General features: G+C 40.2%; 1 long non-coding RNA gene across 1 annotated transcript; it reads right to left on the bottom strand.

The window, feature by feature from the left end:
- Nucleotides 1-3,481: 3,481 nt before the first annotated feature.
- LOC104436771 lies at nucleotides 3,482-4,705 on the bottom strand. Its single transcript, XR_005549441.1, has 3 exons — nucleotides 4,541-4,705; nucleotides 4,015-4,373; nucleotides 3,482-3,934 (listed from the first exon to the last, which is right to left on the bottom strand). It is a non-coding gene; the product is annotated as an uncharacterized LOC104436771 (long non-coding RNA).
- Nucleotides 4,706-7,161: the final 2,456 nt, after the last annotated feature.

Here is a 7,161-nt window from a genome sequence, read left to right on the forward strand (position 1 = left end):
CCTGATTATTCACCTATGAATGTTGAAGAGAGGAAAAGAGGATTCTGTTTGGCCCACCATGTTAAGAGAAAGTCTATGATGGATTTTTCTCTGATGAGGCTGAGTAGGGCCTGTCCGCCCATGTTGGTTTTGTACCACCACGTGCGAGTGGGAGATGATGGATTTATGAGATGGGCTCGAGTTGGCCCGTCCGCCCAAGTTGGGCCCTAAAAGCCCGGCCCACGGGAATAGGGCCCATGGATGGGGGAGGGTATAAAAGGGAGGAGAGAGAGAGAGAGAGTTGCAACCTTTTGGCACAATCAACGTACGCTTCTCTCCCGCGTTTTCTCCCGAAGAACAAGAGGCATACGGCTTCCAATTTCTTCCCTTCAAGGCTTCATCGACCGGATTCTCTTCCTCCATTGACGACGGTGTTTAATCTGTGGCTAACAAGGTACGCTCGAATCCGTGGTGTGCTTTACGATCGGTGATGCGTGGTTTTTCCAGGGCTTCGTCTTCCGCATTGATTTAGGGGTTTGATTTAGTGTCGAATCCGAGTTTTGGGGATTAGTTATTCCCAACATCTTGCAAAATATGCAATCAAATTTAAGACAGCCACGTGGGAGTTCAATGATGAATATCTCCCGTCCACACTTCGGACCACAATGTGAAACAGCATTCATCGAAGAGGGAGGGAGGAAGGGAGGGAAGCTCGAGGGGAGAGATCATTCATTCAACTGAAAACATCTTCAAGCTCTCAAGGCAGCCTTATGAACCGCGGTTTCCTTTGGGATTTGGTGGCAACTTTTCTTGACAAGGTCAAGCAGCTTTTCCCAAATTGTCTCCCCTGAGTTCAGAATCTCATTGCTGTCCTTCATTGTCTGGAAACTGACAATTCCAATTTGTCGTGACCAAATTTTTTTGGGTGTGGACCACCTAAGGTTTGGCTAATGGATTGTTAAGCCTGGGGACTTAACTCGCTTCCTGCCCCATACCAATTCGCGACTTAGGTTTAAGTTCTTAACATGCAATTGATTTTCACTTAGAGTCGCCACTAATCTATTTTTGGTGGGTCGATTAGAAACCCAAGTAAAATAACGGGAGAATTATTTTACTCCTACGAACCGCAGACTATGGGTACGGAGACTTGGTTACGCTAGAATTCTCTAACGTCCTTTCGGTACCTTTCTTTTTATTTTGAAAAATGTTTAGCAAACAGTTTGGATTGATTTTAAACTAATTCCCTAACATGTGAGGTGTTCATGCAGGTGCGCAAACCACCAATTTAACACTCAAATAAAGCAGGAAATAAATTGCAGGACTTACCTCATAGTAACGAAAGCATCTGCGTTGTTAGTTTAGAATTCACATCAAATCCTAAATATGATTTCTAATTAACACGCAATTTTTGTTTTGTTTTCACTTAATTAATAAAGATAATGCAATATGCAATGCAATATTAACTAAATGACCTAATTCTAGTGACATGTAATTTCTAATTAAATGGGTCTAACAAAAATACTAAATGACATGCATCTCGATGAAGCTAACCCTAATGACGTGCACATGACAATTTTTTTCTTTTTCCTAAAAGGATGCATTTTATCCTAAATAATAAAACTAATTTAACTTATGACATTTTTTATTTTTTCATGAAATTCAAAATTTAGTGAAATGTGAAAATTGCCTAATTAGATTAAGATCCTAATTAGTTTATATTAGGAATTAGGTTGAGCCAAATCCTAATCTAAACTAAAATATTATCTTAACCTAAATAATCCTAAAATGCAATCTATTTGATAAAATACCTAGACTTATAATAAATTTTAAAAAAAATTATCTAAAATTAAACTAAGTGCAATTTAACCCTAATATGCAATGACGTGCAAAATATGTCCTAATTCTACATGGTGACTTTTTTTGTGTTTTTTTTTGTTGGTGTTTTTTCCCTTTTTTAAAAAAACATTTCGAAATTAATAATTGCCAAATAATTAAATATGCAATTTAAATTAAAATCTAGCAACCTAAATTGATTTATTTGAATTTTTTTTTTATTTTTTTCTTAAATTTCAAATAGAATTCCTATTCTGAACATGTGAACCCAAGACATGCAATATTCTAACTCAAATATATCACGAGATAAACAAGGCAATTAAGACGGACAATTCATTTAAAATCATCAAAAATATCGCACATTCGGATCAAGAGATAATATTTCGCTAATAAAATCGATAATTTGATCTTAAGCCTTAAAGATCAAAACATCAATTTTATTTCCGCTAATTAATTATTTCATCTAAAGTTCTTTATAGATTTAAATAAAAAACCCTGGCGGTTGCGAATCGGGTGATACATCGAGATTTTCAATTACGCATAGATAGGTATTTCAACCAAAGAAAACACCAAATAAAGAGATAATAATAAAGAATATAAAGAAAAACCTAAGCTTGCCTAATAAAGTAAAAACAAAAATACCTAATTTAACTCTTTTTTCCTTTTTTATTAAAAAAGAAAAAATCTGGGCCGCTGGTTTAGGGATCCGGTGAGGGGGATCGTCGGCGAGGATCTCCGGCGAGAGAGGCAGGGGGCGGCATGTCAGCGGCGCAAGGCGACGCGGGCGAGGCATGGGGTCACGGGCAGGGAGACCTCAAGCGCGGGTAGAGGCGAAGGCGGCGTCGGGGCGGCAGAGCGAGACCGGCGGGCGGCGTCGCGGGCGGAGCAGGGGCTTCGACACGTTCCGGCGAGGCGAATCTGGGCAGAGGTGGGCCGATCTGGAGCAACGACGTCAGGGAGCAACGATGGTGCGGTGGATCGAGGTTGATGCGCCAATCGGCGACGGCGGGGCAGCAGAAACGTAGATCGTCGCCGGATCTGGGAGTTGCAGGCGACGGGACCGATCTGCTTGGTCTTCGGGCGCCGGGGCTCGCGGACGAAGATGCGGCGGTGGAACGTCGGGAGGGGCGGCTTAGGCGAGGGGCGGCGTCGCGGCTTCGGGCGGACTGGCGCAGGCACTCGCGGACGGAGACCGGCGGCGGTGAGCTGCAGCGGCGCCGGCTGCTCTTCGGGGAAGATGAACAGTAGCCAATTAGGGTTTCGGCTACTGTTTCTTTTTTTTTTTTTTTTTTCCTTTTTTTAAAAATTTTTCCTCTCTCCACTCACTTTTCACCTTATTCTCTCTTTTTACCGACGGAAAAGGAACCCCACCTTTTGGCCATCGTACGCAACTCTTTTATACACCCAAAAGAATGTATCTTTGCGGTATATTTCATTGCCAATTTTGTTCATGTAAAATTCCATTGAATATATCATTTTACCCTGCGCAATATTTTTTGCATATCTGAAAAAAAAAAAGTTCCCCTTTTGCGCAAAAAATGCATCTCCCAGTGTATATTACCTAAAATCTTAACGGAATATAAAACTTGCCTAAACTATATGCCATGTGATTTTTTTAATATTATTTAGCAAAAAATTAACTCCAAAAATTTAGGTGTCAACACCATTGGGGTCTACGCAATCATTCATAAAGAGTGACATGGATAATGAACATAAACAATTGTTCCATGTAATTAGACCGGGATTCTGAGGCATAACAGCTCTGCAAGTCTCTTTAGGGTAATCCTCCAGCAATACTTCAAAACGACAAATAATATTCTGTAGAAAATAGAGTGAGTCACATATGAGTGATGATCCAATTAAAAGAATAAAAACGACAAGTACTGTAATTACATGTTCGATGATTCTCTGAAAGGCTCCTAGCTAAAGGTAGCTTGTCTCACCTAGGAGAAGCCAAAATTCTTCTTTTGACTATGATTGGGCCCTATCAAAGATTTTCTGCTGCCTTCTCAACAAGTGCACCTCCTAGCACGTTTTCTCATTCTCAAATTCATTTTTGAAAGTACTTTAAAGAGGTGTCCATTGGATAACCTCCACCATGACCAATTGTTTCAGCAGCAACCTGTGTTAAAATAACAAAGGCATGGTTAACCAAATTCCATGGTGCATTATTGAGATATTACAAGATGTGAAACCAATTACCTAGAACAAATCAAAGATGGAATGGGAATTTCTGAGATATGTTTATTCTCTAAAGTGGCATTAAGGAGGCTCAACTGCCCAGGATCATGTGGTGATAGAACTAAGTACCAGCAGATTTTCCTTAGAACCCGCATTTGATTAAATCATAGAATGAACAGCTGTGCCTTGAAAAGCTCAGTAAAGACTTAACAAGGAAAGAGCTTCACCGGTATCCACTGCTCTGGATTGCCCTTCACTGATGGAATCTCATATATCGCCTTACAGTATCAACAAATCTCAAGGTAATCATTTATATCTACATCGTTAACCACATAAATGCGAGATATACCGAGATGCGAGTTCAAATCCATCAAGTAAATCTGGAAGTCAGAGTTTGCGATAAAGTTAGAAAGGAAGGTGAGTATGTGCTAGATATATAAAGCCATACAAGTTCATCGTCCTGAATACCAGGTGCCACTTGATCGACAAAAACAAATTAGTTAAAAGATAGTAGATATAACATTGAAAAATCAAAACACAAAAATACCGTATCATGAGTCATAGTATAACCGTTTCAACTCCAAAAGAGACGGAATATTAGCCAGCGCTTTCTTTAGGCTTTTTCTTCTCTTTGGAAGGATCCGCATCAATCACTTGGGGCCTGATCTTCCTGGAAAGGATGTGTGCAGAAATGTAATCCTGGCAATCTATGCATAGAGAAACCTGCAAAATCCATCAATCAGAAAACCAATCATAGTAATAGTGCATAAATGGCTAAAAGCAATACAAAAACTCGTACTTGTTCAAAAATAAAGGAAATTTTCCAGGTCTTTGCCGTTGCTCCAAAAGTTTCTACCTGCATTTCAAACCCATCATGGGAATGTTGGAAAAGGAAAAACCAAGTACAAGATCAGTGACAACTGAAGTCAACTTCTTGTTATTCCAATTTTTTGAATCAAATCAGTAGCTTCTGCTATAAGTAGGGTCTTACAGCATGGAAAATTTGTCCGTCTAGAATGAAATAATGGTAAAAACAGGAAGCAAAAGGGACGATAGCAAGGTACAATACAAAAATAGGTATCTCTATGAAGAGGATCCCAGCCAATTGAAAACTTGCAAACAGCACAAGCACCATAAGATTCCCATAAAGGATATATCATGAACAGGACATGAAAAAAAAAAAAGTAATGAGATTACATGAGTAGGAGAACAAAAAGTAAAAACTTGGGGCAATCATGGGAGAGAATCCAGAAACACAAGGTGAGAAACTGAAGACAATTCCACAATAGTAGATTCTAGAGCATTCCACCATACTAGTTTCTAGAGAACAAGCACCAGGCTTGAGATCTTGCATCCCAACAAATTGCCTAGAGCCAATTCCTGTGTAGATACACCAAGCACATTCAGTTTTTAGATAGTTATACATAGGTGGCATGTCACAGCTACACAAAAACGACCTTTCATGATCTAATCAGTACACATATGGGAGCCAATCCCTACAATATAAAATCTAACTCGTAAAGTAAAGGTTGTTAAGATTGATCCTAATTGATTGAAATTGGACTTTGAATCAATGATCATAAGACTACAAAAAATTAAGATGCAAAGTGATAGATTCTCAAATTCTTAATTGTGGACTAACACGTGTATGTTATCTTTAAAAGGAGGGAATGAAGCTCAAAAGTAGAAGACAAAAGCACCAATACCACCACAGCAAAAGCACATCACTGAAGAAGCTCTCATGCCTCTTAGAGTAAGTTAAATAGAGAGGCATCTATGGCAAAAGTACAGGAGAATAAAACAAATGCAAAACTAGACAATGGCAGTGAAAAGAAGAGGACGGGAGGATAAAAATATAGAAAAGGTAAAGAGCTATATGCTATGATGTAAAAGAGAATTCTGTCCCCAGTCAAAAAAGATGGCTGCCGTACAAAGGTGTTGGCATTGTGCTGCATTGTGCTGCACTATTGTTTGTGGAGGCACAGCAAACCTTCCATCTACCCCAACCCAAGCTCTCATGAAGGTAGAGCCCACTTTTAACTCCAGCAATAAAAGGTTATTATGGATTCCCCCAAGTCTATAGATAAAGTATATTCTGCCTTGCCACAACCACCGATTAAATCTTCCATACAATCTAATTCAGAATGAGGGCAACACCTCATTCTCATTTATAATCCCCTTATAATCCAATCCCCTTATAATTCAATTCTCAGAAAACTGACAAAAGAAAAGCAATCAATGTCATCATGGCACAAATTAAACACTAAGGGAATTACCACAAAAGAGAATATTGTCATCACAGTGATTTCAGCGGCTCTGCTCCCAAGCAACAGTCCCGGGAAGATGTAGAAGGCCACTGCTAGGAAACTGAACACTGCCACCCCAACTATCTGCAATTGCAAATTTACGACATGAGATGGATGGACTCTAAACTTCAAATGCGATTGATCGATCATCTGCATCACGCCCCCACACATCTACTCGTGGCCGATTTAGAGCTTTCACAACATCGCTAATGCAGGAATTTGACTAAATAGTACGTGCTAGCCTCAGCTCAAAAACAGCAAACCTAAGCTCGTGACCTTGGTCAACTCACCAAATCTCAACAGAACCTTGGCAGCCAGTGCGACTTTTTGCTCCAATTGCCTACCCGATTGCTGCCAAAACTATCGCGCTACCTACTACGAGCAAACTAAAATCTCCAATCCAAACAATTGATGAGCTCGCGCGCGGGAGCGACGTGGTTCGACCGAGGTTCTAAGATGCAGCTGAAGCTGAGAGACCACAGGAAAGCTCGAGAGACGCGTGCATGCGTTTACCTAGAGAGGATGGAGAGGGCGTTGCCAGCCGTGGCGTCGCCTCGTCGCCATTGCTGTCTGTAGCACCCCTCGACGGCCCCCGATCCGTTAGGGTCACCACAATTTTACCTTTCACTTTTCCTAATAATATGCACTCTAATACCATTTCAATTTGCAGCGGGTCCATACAACCATGGGGGTTTACATCTTTTAGATCAGTCCCTTGCGCAGTTCATATGGCGGAAGCACATCCAACAACTCCTTTCCTTATATTCAGAAAACGATGTACACCAACTAAACATTTATAAGTAAAAGCCAAACACTTTTATTTACTTAAACCAGATGGACATCATTAAATCGATACATCAAA

The sequence above is a fragment of the Eucalyptus grandis genome, chromosome 3 (genome assembly GCF_016545825.1).
Source record: "Eucalyptus grandis isolate ANBG69807.140 chromosome 3, ASM1654582v1, whole genome shotgun sequence".
Classification (NCBI taxonomy): Eukaryota; Viridiplantae; Streptophyta; class Magnoliopsida; order Myrtales; family Myrtaceae; genus Eucalyptus; species Eucalyptus grandis.